Raw genomic sequence first — 12,689 nt, forward strand, 5'->3', positions numbered from 1 at the left:
CTGGGGGCAAGGGCGGGGGCTGGGGCGCCGGGGAGCGTCGCCGCCGAGGAGACAGGGAAGGGCTCACCGCGCCACACTCTGGGCAACACGAAAGCCCAGGTGAACGGGATGGGATGTGCTGCATGTTGCATAGGTGGAAGCTGCAGTGACGGGGGAGAAGATGACTACTGATTTCGGAAGAAAGCGAAGACTTCGTGAGGGGCGTGCTAGCAGCTGCTGTTAATTTTCAGCTTAGAAATTTTGCCTAGTGCTTTGGGCTGAATACAGAAGAGGCTTGGAGGAAGTGCAATTGCATTTATTTTGCAGTGCCTGAAATTTGATGGAGCAGACTGACCATTAGTGTTGCACTTGAGGCACTTAATGCGTGACTACAACTTTTCCTTTTTAGTGCATTTTTGTGGCTGCCTCTATAATGGAAGATCAGTTGGAGAAGAGCGAGGTTAAATACAGCCATTACTGATTGCAGTGTCCCACTACTGTGCTACTGAAGTTTTATGTGTGCAAGCTCATTTAATAATGCTCAATAATGCAGAGCCTAGGGCAGTAGCTTAGTGGTAAGCGTGCTTGCATACCGTGCAGTAGGTTCTGGCTGTGAGTTCTGGGTTTGAGCCCCAGCAAAGGAAAAGAAAATAACAGTGCTCACAAAGTGATGTTGTTACTGTCTCGTGCTCCATGAAATTCAGGTTGAATAACATACCAAATCATAGTAGTGACTGTGATAAAGAGGTATTATTAGGGTTGATATTTAGATCTGTAAGATTTTATTTTATTTTAAGAGCAGAACATATTTATTGAAGGAAAGAAAGCTTCTGGCCGAGAGGAGGAGAGAAGGGTGGCCCGAGTGGGTTGCTCAAGATCTGTAAGACTTAAGAGCACAAGCTTTCTGACTTAATGTAAAGGAGAGTATTCCCTGGGCTAAGATGGATATCTGGGTTTCAGATCTATGCTTCGAGGTTTGTTAGCTGTCTGACTGTGGGCGGTATTTAACCTTTGAGGGCTGTTCCTACGTTTGTAAAATAGAGATAATACTTACTATGTCTCGGAGTTGTTACGAGGATTAAAGTCATGTTTATAAAACATTTAGCAACGGGCCTGTCACATACATCTTGCTGTTGTCATTAATTGGGGTTAGCAAACTCCACTTCTTACTGCTGCTGCTTAGAGCCGAACAAAACTTGTACAGTTCTAGAGCACAGGTTAGAGAGAAATAGCAAATAATAGGAAAAGAAAAGGGAACTGAGATCAAATGACATATGTGACAATTACAATTAATAGTGACATCAGTAGGTGTCTCAGGCATTAATCCGTTGTCCTTAGGGCTGCTTTTTGCCCTGAAAAAATTTCAAAAGGCATTTCCTTTTGGCTGATGGATTGGGAAAATGCCTCTCTCTCTGGGCAGAAAAATTTCGCAGCAGAGAATCTTCTGGATTAGACCAAGCTGAAGCTCTCTGGATATGAGGTGGAACTGAATTTCAGGTCTTTATGGATTAAAAGCCACTTAGCACAAAACTCACAATGAAGTGTTCAGCTTTCTGTGAGGAGTTCTTCTCTCAGGTCTATCCTGAGAAGAAGTTCTAGGGTGGGCAAAACAGAATTATTCTTGGCCTCTTAGGGTATCTTAATGCCGGGACGCCTCTCCTAATTTTATCTATACCCGAACACTTTAAAGACAATGCTTTTCATTTCCACATAAACTTAAGGCAATCTAACAATTACGTATCTTAAAATGTTATTTAGCTGGAGCTGGAGCTTGGTGGTAGCGTACTTGTATGGTATGTGGGAAGCTCTGGCTTCAATGCCCAGCATTGCAAAATAAATAAAACAAGCTCTTAGGGATACTTTTTACAATGTCATTTCTACTGCCCTGGAATCTACTTAGACACCCAGTTCATGCTGGGTCCTGTACCACTTCCTGTCAATTTTTGGTATAGTTTTACACTTTGCCCTCTGTCTTAGTTTTTTTCTGTCATTGCTGAGAGAATACCCAGTGCCCAAAATTAAGGAATCAAAGGTTTATTTAGCTCACAGTTTGTGGAGGTTTTAGTCCATACTCATCTGGCTCCAAGGCAAAGGGGCACATGGCAGAGGGCAACAGTTCAAGGTAGCAGCAACAGCAAAAAGGGAGGAGCCAGAGAATAAGCCTCTTTCCTTCCCTTGTATTGTAAGCAAGTTACCCACCCCGAGGTGGGTGTAGCACTCACACCCATAATCCCAGCATTGGACCATGAAAGAATCAAAACTCTAGAAGCCTGCCTCGACTGCCTGAGGCTTTGTGGGGACAGCTAGACACAAACCATAGCATCCCACCCCTGGCCCCCCAAAGACTCATGTACATTCCTTTAAAAGGCATTTTGGTTCATCACTGAGTTGCCAAAGTTCTAACAGTTTCAGCATTGCTGAGCACTCCAAGTCCCAAGTCTCCTCTGAGATGTAAGGCAAACTTTTAGCTGTGAGCCCTTATACAAATGAAGAGTTTCACACTTCCAACATTCAATGGCACAAAATAAGCATTACCATTCCAAAAATTACAAACGGGGATACAGAGCATTGGGACCAAAGCAAGTCCAAAATCCAGCAGGGCAAACATTAAGTCATGTAGTTCCATGTGGAACATCTGAGGCAATCTATAGCAAATTGTGAGCTCCATGTGGCACCTCTGAGGCACTTCTGGTGGTTATAGCTTCCATGGCTTTTCTCTTGGGGCTGCTTTGCTCCCTCCTTGCAGCTTTCCTTTGACGACCCAAGTTCCTGGCTTTTCCAAATTTCTGGGGTCTCCACTGCACCTTTGGCTTCACCCTCACAGCTTCACGCACTGCCCTCTCAGGGACGCACTGCCTGGCCTCCCAGGCCTCCTTGAGTGGAAGCCCTTTTAACCTCAGAACTCTTGCATGTGCTTGAAACTAGTGCCACATGGATGATGTTAAGGTCTGCTGCCACCTGGAACAGTAGCCAAGTTTTCCTCTCTCTTGGCTACAGGAGTTGAGTGCTTGGATCACTGAGTACTCTAAACTTGATCCTGAGGAACAAATTCTCTATGCTGCTGCCATTCTGGAACATAGTGTGGCTACTGCCATTCTGGAGCATGGTGCACAGTGACTTTCCTCAAAGCAGTCTTTCACTTTTGCAGCTTTGAGACTGCAAAGGATGGAGGCTTCCTGCTTCTTGTGATGCCCTCAGGCCATCTCTTCTGTTTTCTGTTCCTTCTCAACAGTGGAGATCTCAGCTCTATCTTTGTAGTCCATAGCTTTACTGGAGCTTCCTTTCTAGCCAAACTCACAATATTTTAAATCATCCTGCTGGGTTCTTTGCTCTTGATTCTCAACATAAATCTGGCTAAAAGCATCTAATAATAGCCATACCACTACCTCAACAATAGACTGCCTTGAAATTTCTTCTGCCAGATTGGTTAGTCTGCTGCCCTTAGTCTCAGGCAAAGTCTATGGATGTGAGCAAAATGCAGACAAACTTTCTGCCAAGCTGTAACACATATCACCTGGAGTCCAGCACCCAATGCAGTCCTTCTTCCCAGCAGAAACCTCCCTGGTCTTTACGGGCAGGATTTCTACCAGCCGTGTAGTCTTCTGAGCTCAGACCAGAATCTCCCATACAAAACAGCCTAAGGCATTCCAGGGCTACTCTTTCAAACTCTTTCCACAAGCCTTTCCCAAAGGCTCTTGAACCCTATGGTCAGGTATAGTCATAGCAGTGACCCCGCTCTTCTGGTACCAAATTCTGTCTTGGTTACTTTTCTCTCATTGTGGAGACAAAATACCGAACACCCAAAATTAAGGAAGGAAAGGTTTTTAGCTCACAGTTTGTGAAGGTTTCAGTTCATACTCACCTGGCTCCAAGGCAGAGGGGCACATGGCAGAGGGGCAACAGCCCATGGCAACTGCAAACAGCAAAAGCAGCAAGAGCAAAAAGGGAGGAGTGGCAGCAAGCAAGCCTCTTTCTTTCCTTTATATTGTATGCAGGTTACCTACCCACCTGCAGTTGGTGTAGCACTCACACCTATGATTACAGCATTGGACCATGAATGAATCAAAATCTCTGGAAGCCCATCCCATGACTGCATGAGACGTTGAGGGGGACATCTAGACACAAAGTATAGCACCCACTTTCTTTTTTGTTTCTGTCAATGGGTTTCTTTTTTCTACTGATAGAGTTTTCCTAAACTTGCTTTCATCATTACTTTATTGTGTTAGAAAGAATGCTTGTCACCAAAATTAAGAAAGTTAGTGTTGGATGTTAAAAGCAATTTTAGAGCATTATAACCGTGAGAGATTTATGAGTCACCACTACCTGTTAAAGCGTGATATTTTTAGTAAGAATGAATGCCACTTCCTATTAGTGTACATAGAAAGCTTGAGGGGGTCTAAAATAGGGCATTCCTATCATGTGTCTTTTATTACTTTTACCTTACTGTCTGGCTTTCTTCTCATCAGTGTTTGCCCTTTATGTTATTACAAGGTCACTATCCAAATATATTAGCTCGTGGATTAAAAAAATTGCTAAAAAATTGTCCGGGAAGGTTTAAATTACCACCTATCATAGATTTATTTACCAACATTATTTAAGTTTCTGATAGTGATAACCGAAAGCAATTATTGGATATATACACTTTGATAAGATTCAGATACTTATAGGTGGGTAAGCCAACAATGCTGGTTTAAATATATTTGTAGAAAGATTAGAGGATAGCGTTGAGATTCTTTTGGAGAGGCTCTTCATTTTTTTATGTATAACAATAGAATGTACTAACTTCTTAAAAGACATTAAAATTGGTCAGTATAATGGTTAAATTTACCAACTTGCATTGCATAAGATAAAATTTTCCTGTGAAAAATGAAAGGAAATATCACAATCATTTTAGTAAATCATTTTGTAAGATCCTCTTACCACATGGATGTATTATGTCTAGTTCCTGTGAAAATTACCAAATTTTCACCGTGGTTGCAACACTGTCATCAGGCTACCTTAGTATTTTGAAGCTTCTAGTTTACTCACTATACCTTTAGACTTTTAGGTGATAATATATGTAAATGAGATATCTTGCAAATGTGGAGAGAAACTTGTTGGTCTACATTTCCATCTGTTTAGGGATCAGAATTTCTTAAAAAGATTGAAAATCAAAAATACAAGTATTTCTTGATGGTGGTGTTAAAAGTTTATAAAATACCTAAAATTGCACCCCACCTTCAGTATTGCTTGCTCCCTTTTTCTGCTTTTTCTCCTTAATGCGACCACCTGACGTAGTACCTTTTTTTTTTGTTTGTTTGTTTTTAATCTCTTAGTGTCTATCTATAGTGTAACCTCTTAGGGGCAGGAAGATTTGGCTGTTTTATTCATTATTGGTTCCCTAGCACCATAGAATAATGCCTGACACATAGCTGGCAATTCATAATGTATTTGTTGAATGAGTGTTGAATGCACAGTATTGAACTGTTCATGATTAGAAACTATAAAAGGGTTGCCCAAAAAGTTAAAATGAGTTGAAATGTGTATGTTAAGCAAGGATGACCACTATTCTTTTTTTTTTTTTTTTTGTCTTTTTGAGACAGGGTCTTGCTGTGCAGTTCAGGCTAGCCTTAAACTTACTTTGCAGCCCAGGCTGGCCTTGAACTCACAACGATCCTCCTGCTTCAGCCTCCCGAGTGCTGGGATTACAGGCGTGCACCACCATGCCCGGCTGATGACCACTATTCTTGAAATCAGAAAGTGTATAAACATTTCCACAGTCTTAATACAGTTTATTTATTTATTTATTTGTTTTTATTTTGGGAATGCTAAGCCTGAACTCTACCCGTGAACCATATCACCTGTCCTACAAAGTTTTAAATGTTGAGAATAAAGTAGTAGTTGCAGCCTTAAACTAGAGAGGAGCACATAGTGACAAAACATGAAATGGCTGTCTTGCCCAGTTCAGTATTATATATGTGCAGCTAAGAAGGAAAGAAAGGGAGCCAACTTTTGGAAAGCCTGCTGTTTAGTGGTAGGATGTGGTGGATACTATGTGTTATAGCTTCTATCTAGATATCTCTCGGGCCAGAAGTATAGCTCAGCGGCATGGCAGCTGCCTTCAAGTGCAAGGTCCTAAGTTCAATTCCCACTCCCCGCAAAAGGAAAAGAAAGATGATGACTGCTCAAAGCTTCATGTTCTCATAGGTGGGGTTTTTAGGAGGTGGCTGGGTCATGGGTGTCTTATGCTGGGCTATGGATGTGATAACTGAATTAATTCCACTGATTAGTTTAGCATAGTTCTGGTTATGGATGATCGGAAACCCCACCCTGGGTGTGGATGCCACCAACCAATAGGCTTGTGACTGGAATAGAATAAAAGGGGAAAAGAAGGCTTGTAGCATGCTGCCTCCTGCCTGCCGCGCTGTGAACTATTTCTTTGCTGTGTCCCTCTGTCATGCCAGCCTGCCTTAGAACGAGCTATGGACTGAAACCTCTACAAACTGTGAGCTAAAGTAAACTTTTTATCCTTTAACTTGTGGGTATCTAGTATTTTGTCCCCGAAACGAGACAGCAACTTAAGACACTAGAGCAAGTAAAAAGTCCTGATGGCTTGTTCAGCATCTAGGAGATTGCAGAAGGTAGAGAGTTCATAAAGTACTTTGAAGGGCTGTAGGTCCCAGCGGATTGATTTGCCTTAATATATTCTCCAGACTCCTGATGCACAGGTGGCCAGCAGCTTTCCCGAGATCTTATAAATTTAAAACTTTTCAACTAAGTATCCTGGGGTTTTTAGTGATGGGAAGCAACTCTGATTTTTATTGAGAGAGAAAAGTTTCTTCACTTTGTAGTGATGTTCTTCATAGCCAACTTTGCCCTGATACTTGTTTTAGAAAGTAAGACAATACTGAGATGAGGTCACTACTTCTGACTTTTAATACCTCCCTCCGTGAACCCGTGATGAACTGGTCCTTGGAGAGGCTTGATAATCTAAACACTGCTATTTCTAAAATGTTTACATTAACCAAGGGATGAGAAAAAGAGTATAACCTGAAATACATATTAAACCAATTCTGCAGCCTGCTGTGAATCAGAGAATAGAATGGTTCAGGATTTTCCTAGAAAAATTAAGGACGGAGCCTAAATTGATTACTCACCTTGTAGCCTTAAGGACAAGGTGAAATTGTAAATTACTCTTATTTCTAGAGTAATAATAATCCAGGCTAAACACTTGTGTACTAACTCCTACTTTCTGCAATTCTTTATGTCTAAAAACCAGAAAAAATGTCACGATTTAAATCTCTCAATAATTCAACAATCTGGAAACTTTTTTTTTTTGGTGTTGCTGGGGATTGAACCCAGGGCCTTGTTCATGCTAAGCACATGCTCTGCCACTAAGCCAACACCCAGCTCTTGGAAACTCTTCTTTTTAATGATTTCCAGAATCTGCTTCCTTTTGTTGTCTGAGCTTGATAATATGAGATTCTATGGCATCTTTTCTATGCTGCATCTACCTGATAGACTCCTTAAGTGGTTTTTTTGGAAGACATTTATTGTCTCAAGTTATCTGAGAATTTAATCAAAATTTGAAGCCAAGGTATCTAACTAGTGGGAAAATGTCGTTTTTTTCACATAGAACTTTTTTTGATAGAGATAGAGGCTGTGTCTGCGAAACTTTCTCCTTTTCCTTCTGTTCCTCCTGTGCCACCATGGCTGGCATAACTGGAAGAACGTTAACTGGCAAATGCTTGTCAACACTTGGGAAGTGAGGCAGGAGGATTGCAAGTTTGAGGCCAGCTTGGGCCATAGCAAGTGTCAAAAAGAAAGAAAAAAAAGAAAAAAGAAGAAAACTAGAATAGACCTTAAGAGTTACCTAAAGGCATGGTCTCAATGCTTAGTTTTAACAGTCAAAAAAAAAGCCAACGACTAGAGAGGTTATGGTACTTGCCCATGTGCACACTATTCTGGTGGAGCTAACAGAAAACCAGAGTCTAGCTGGTTTCACACCTGACCCAGTGATGCTTCCTGTTTGTCCTTTCTTTCTTTTTTTTTTTTTTTCTTTTTTTGAAAGGAAATATATTGCCAAGAGTGGTGGTGCATACAAGCATGTCATCCCAGATACTTTGGTAGCTGAGGCAGGAGAATTGCAAGTTTCAGGCACCAGCCTTGGCAATTTACAACGACGCTGTCTCCAAATAAAAAAACAAAAAGGTGTGTAATATAACTCAGCATGAAACCCCAGGGTTCAAGTCATAGTACCACAAAAACAAACAAAAAAACCCACTTATATATGTTTGTGTGTGTGTGTGTATGTGTATGGGTATATGGCTAGGGAATACATGTCAATGGTAGAGTGTTTGTCCAGCGTGTAAAAGACTGGGTTCAATTCCTAATACACTGCCCCCACACAAACACACAAATATGTCTTTATCTCTGTTTTTATGCTTGACCTGATACTTAATATCTTGTGGTAGGGCGTAAGAAAACAAAACAAAAACCTGTGGGCATACTTTCTTACTAAGTACGAGTTCATTTAGTGTAAGATTTTTACTCTTAGAATCTGGTTATTTATATTTTTATTTTGGTGTGGTGGATTGAACTCAGGCTCTCATGTATGCTTAGCTCTATCACTGAGTTGCACCCTCAGCAAGGCTATTCCGTGCGGTCTATTCCTGAGAACAAATGTTTCTGCTCTAAGATGGCCTGGCTGTACTGCATAGTAGACCTGTGTTGGTGGAGGGCATATCCTGCAACATGAAATACTTCCTTCACCCTGAGTTGCTGGTGGGCTGTGTTGAAGAGTAACTGCTGTTGATAGAAATATAAGTCATCCCAATTCTTCCATTCCTTTGGCAAACTATTGTTATTCTGGTTACATTTGTTTAAGAAAGATAATAGTAATTATAGCCTAAGTATTAACCTTGTAATTTTTAAGATCCTGCTGCATTATTAATTTATGTCATGTTAAATATTATGTTCAATATACTGACATAAGGAAACCAATTAAAACATATTGCTATTACACTAAGTAAATATTAGTTAAACCCTTATTAATTAGACACCAAAAGTATTTTAGTGTGGGGGGGAAAATTGGGTGCTGATATCTTTTTAAGAAACTCATTTTTTTCTTAATATACGTTCCCTTTTGTTTTGAAAATTAACAATGAGACTATTAACATGTTCCAGGCCAATATGAATGCTTAACATTATAGTCATAGTAATGGTGTATGGATAATCATTGTTCTGCCCAACTAACATGACTTTGGTAAGATATTCAGAGATAATATATTAGTTGAAAGCACTTTGAAAATTGTGGAAAAAACAAAAACTACCCATATTGTGCAATCAGTAACTATCTGTCCTTTTTCTCTTCCCTCTCACCTCTTGCTTAAAGTGTAGGGTTAAAAAAAATCCATTGGTCAGTGACATGTATTCTTTATAGGCTAATACAGACTTATTCCTCTGTGCAAGAACGCTGGGGATCTTCTCCAGCTGTGAGGATTACTTTGATTGCTCATTTATTCGTTCCCTACCTCTCCCCCTCTCTCTCCCTTTCTCCCTCCCTCTCTGACTCTCTCACTTAAGCTTCCAACTGTGTTCTGTACATACATAGGTAACTAGGTATTTTGTTTTGCTTTCATTCTGTAGTCTGTTGTGTTTAGAATACCTAGAAGGTGTCCAGTAAATCCTTATTGACTGAAGGATTAGCTATTGCTTTATCATTTTGCCACTGTCCTCAGGGAAACAATGACTACACAGTAACCTTTTAATATATGCACTTACCAGTTTGACCTGGACCTCCAAATAGTATAGCAGTGCTTAGATTTATGGCAGTAAGATACTACTTTTCTACATTTTTTTTTTTGAAGGGGACACCTTTTATTGTTCTGAGCAATAAAAGCTGAGAAACCCTGCTTGGGATGTTTACTGCTGATGTTGCTGGCCCTTTGTCAGCTGCCTCAATGTTACCCTGACCTGCTTTCAGCCGTGGTCATGTTAGGTACACATGTTGGGTGAATCATGGTTTTAGAACCAGAAATAAAACCAATGAAGATTTTTTTAATTTTTTATTTTATTTTATTTTTTTGTGTGTGGGTGGTATTGAGACTAGGTATTTTGCTTTGCTTCATAGGTCTTGCTTTGTAGCTTGCCTCAGACTTGCTATCCTTTTTTATCTGGGCCTCCCAAGTGCTGGGATTATGGGCTTCTGACCACACCCGACATGAAAATTATAAAAGCATAAGTCAGTTTTAAATAGAAATTCTTCAGACCAAGAGATCTCTGAATAAAGGATTTATTGAGCCACTATAGATGCTAGCCAGATAAAAGGAACTGCTCAAGGGTGATGGAGGTGCATCTCAGAAGTGGAACACTTTCTGAGCGAGGCCCTGCGTTGGAGCTCCAGCAGCAGCGACAACCAAAAGCACTGGTGCTGAACAGGTTCCCTGAGTCACCAGCAGCAGCAAGGCTCGGTAGCAGTTGGAAAAATGTCTGCTGGATCTAAAAAGCTATAGTATTTTGTGATGAAAATTGTGAGAAAAGGAAGCATAGATTACCTACACTGAACCTCTGTTGGCTGTAGATAAAAAGGCTGGAGACTGGGAATTGGTGAAGTTGTGGGATAGGAGCACAGTCTATAAGGAGAAGTCCGTGTAGCTGCCTGAGTGATTGGGGTTGTAGACAAAAGCAATGGTCTTAATGATCATGCTTCTCAGGTTCTGAGTCAAGATTTCAATATTGAAGGAATGCACACCAGTTTGTTACTGGTTTGGCCTCAAGTTATTAGTTTATTAGCATGTCTTATCTCTTCCTCCATCCTTGGGCTTTGTAAATTTAGGACTTCTCAGAATTTTTTTCTTTATCACTAATTTCCTCATTTTGTAACTGAAGACTGATGGATGTTTCCTGAAGGACTGGTAGGTTTGCACTGACTCCTTTCTGTCAATTGTTTTAGTACAGATGAGTCACTGATACTTGGCCTGGTCTCCCTTCCTCATGCACCAGCATGGAACAGTAGCTCAGGTAAACAAACCTGAGAAGACTTCGGAAAATTTGGGCAGTCAGGTTGACCACTTTGTGTAAATTCCAGAGATGCTTCTGTTATTATTCCAAGAAGTTCTTCATAAACAAGATGTAAAAGATGCCATATGTCTCACTATTTAAAAATAAGCAACCTGTACTGAGACATGAAGGAAAATATTTAAGAAGTTAGTAAAGTAGTTGCTACAGGCCATGATGTGTCTCATACATGCTGAGTATGCTAAAAACACACACTTGTCAGGTGTTTTTTAAATTCCCATTTTATAGATGGGGAAATTAAAGTTCAGACAGATAATTTAGCAAAGGTGATTCACTGAAGAAAATGGTGGGAAAGAAATCAGTGCCGTGCACTCTGACTTCAAAGTTATTACTCTTCCTGCTCCAAGTAACTGCATGTCTCAAGCACTAGGAAGGCTTGAGGAAGCAGTGAAACTTGGTCACTGTCTCGGCTAACAGAATTAGAAATGACGATGAGCCACACATACAGGTGACAGTGTGGGCTGACCGGTGCCGTACAGAATCGGGGATGTCAGCATCAGCTCTCCTTGTGAACTGTCATTTGAAGTGGGCGCCGAAAGGACTTTGAGAGGTAGATGCAGCTGCCCAGGTAGGCTCGAGACAGATGTGGGACCACCAATAATTCCAGCCTTTGCTCATAGGACTGTAGTAGACCTGGTAGACCTGGACAGACAGTAGTGAGAAATCAGTAGTGGAAAAATGATGCTGTGACTGGAGAGATGGCAGCTTTGACACCTAGTAGGGGATTGTGACAGAGGGCAGATGAGAGATGCGAAGACCTGAAGTAGGGATGTGACTGGGAAGTGGGAAGGGTCAACACCTCCACGTTAGAGAGACATTTGGGGTTACAGCCGGCAAAATCTCCACGGCAGCCTTACTGAATAAATCTTAAGTGTAGGTTTAAGGGGAGATGAGAAAACAGGAAGTGGATAAGACTTTAGGATATTCAGCCAGGGCATTAAGTGAGCATCTGCTTTACATTTTACTTATCAGACTCCACTTTAACTGTTAGGTCTTAATTTTTCAGTTTTTTAAATCGGTGTTGTAATGTTGATTCAGAAAGTTAGGGTAACTGGGAAAATACTTGGTGTGGTTAGTTTTTCTAAGGGTTATTCCTTTTTCAGGAGAGTTATTTAAACCCAACAGTTTTCTGGTATACTAGGGAAGCTGTTGTCTAATCCTAGTGACTACGTCTGTTTTTCCTTTTGCTGTCCTATCTTTGGGGAGTGAAATATGTAGACTCATTCTTCAGTTGCTCACACATTCTTCTGCCTATTCCTCATCTCAGGCAAATCATACTTAAAGGGTGTAAAACATTTATTTTCTTTCATCTGAATTTATAGATGAGGTATCTTATTGGTCTCTTATTATTGTTATTGTTATTATTATTTGCAGTTTTGGGGTCAAACCAGGGCCTTGCCTGTAATAGCCAAGTGTTCTTCCACTGATCTAACCCCTATTTCTCTTTCAAACCATTGTGTTTTATGTAGTGGATAATTTCTTGAAAAGAAAGAGCAACTCTGTGAATGTTGCATTAAGGTTCCAGACCTGACTGTTTATGTGATTTCTCCCAGTTGCCATTAAGCATAATCAGTTTCTAAATAAAAGGTAGGCTCCAGCCAGTCATTTGCAGGGGGCACTGCTGCTAATAGAAGGAATTTGCTTCCTGGCAA

This window comes from Chinchilla lanigera, unplaced genomic scaffold (assembly GCF_000276665.1).
Source record: "Chinchilla lanigera isolate Chin_1 unplaced genomic scaffold, ChiLan1.0 scaffold00016, whole genome shotgun sequence".
Classification (NCBI taxonomy): Eukaryota; Metazoa; Chordata; class Mammalia; order Rodentia; family Chinchillidae; genus Chinchilla; species Chinchilla lanigera.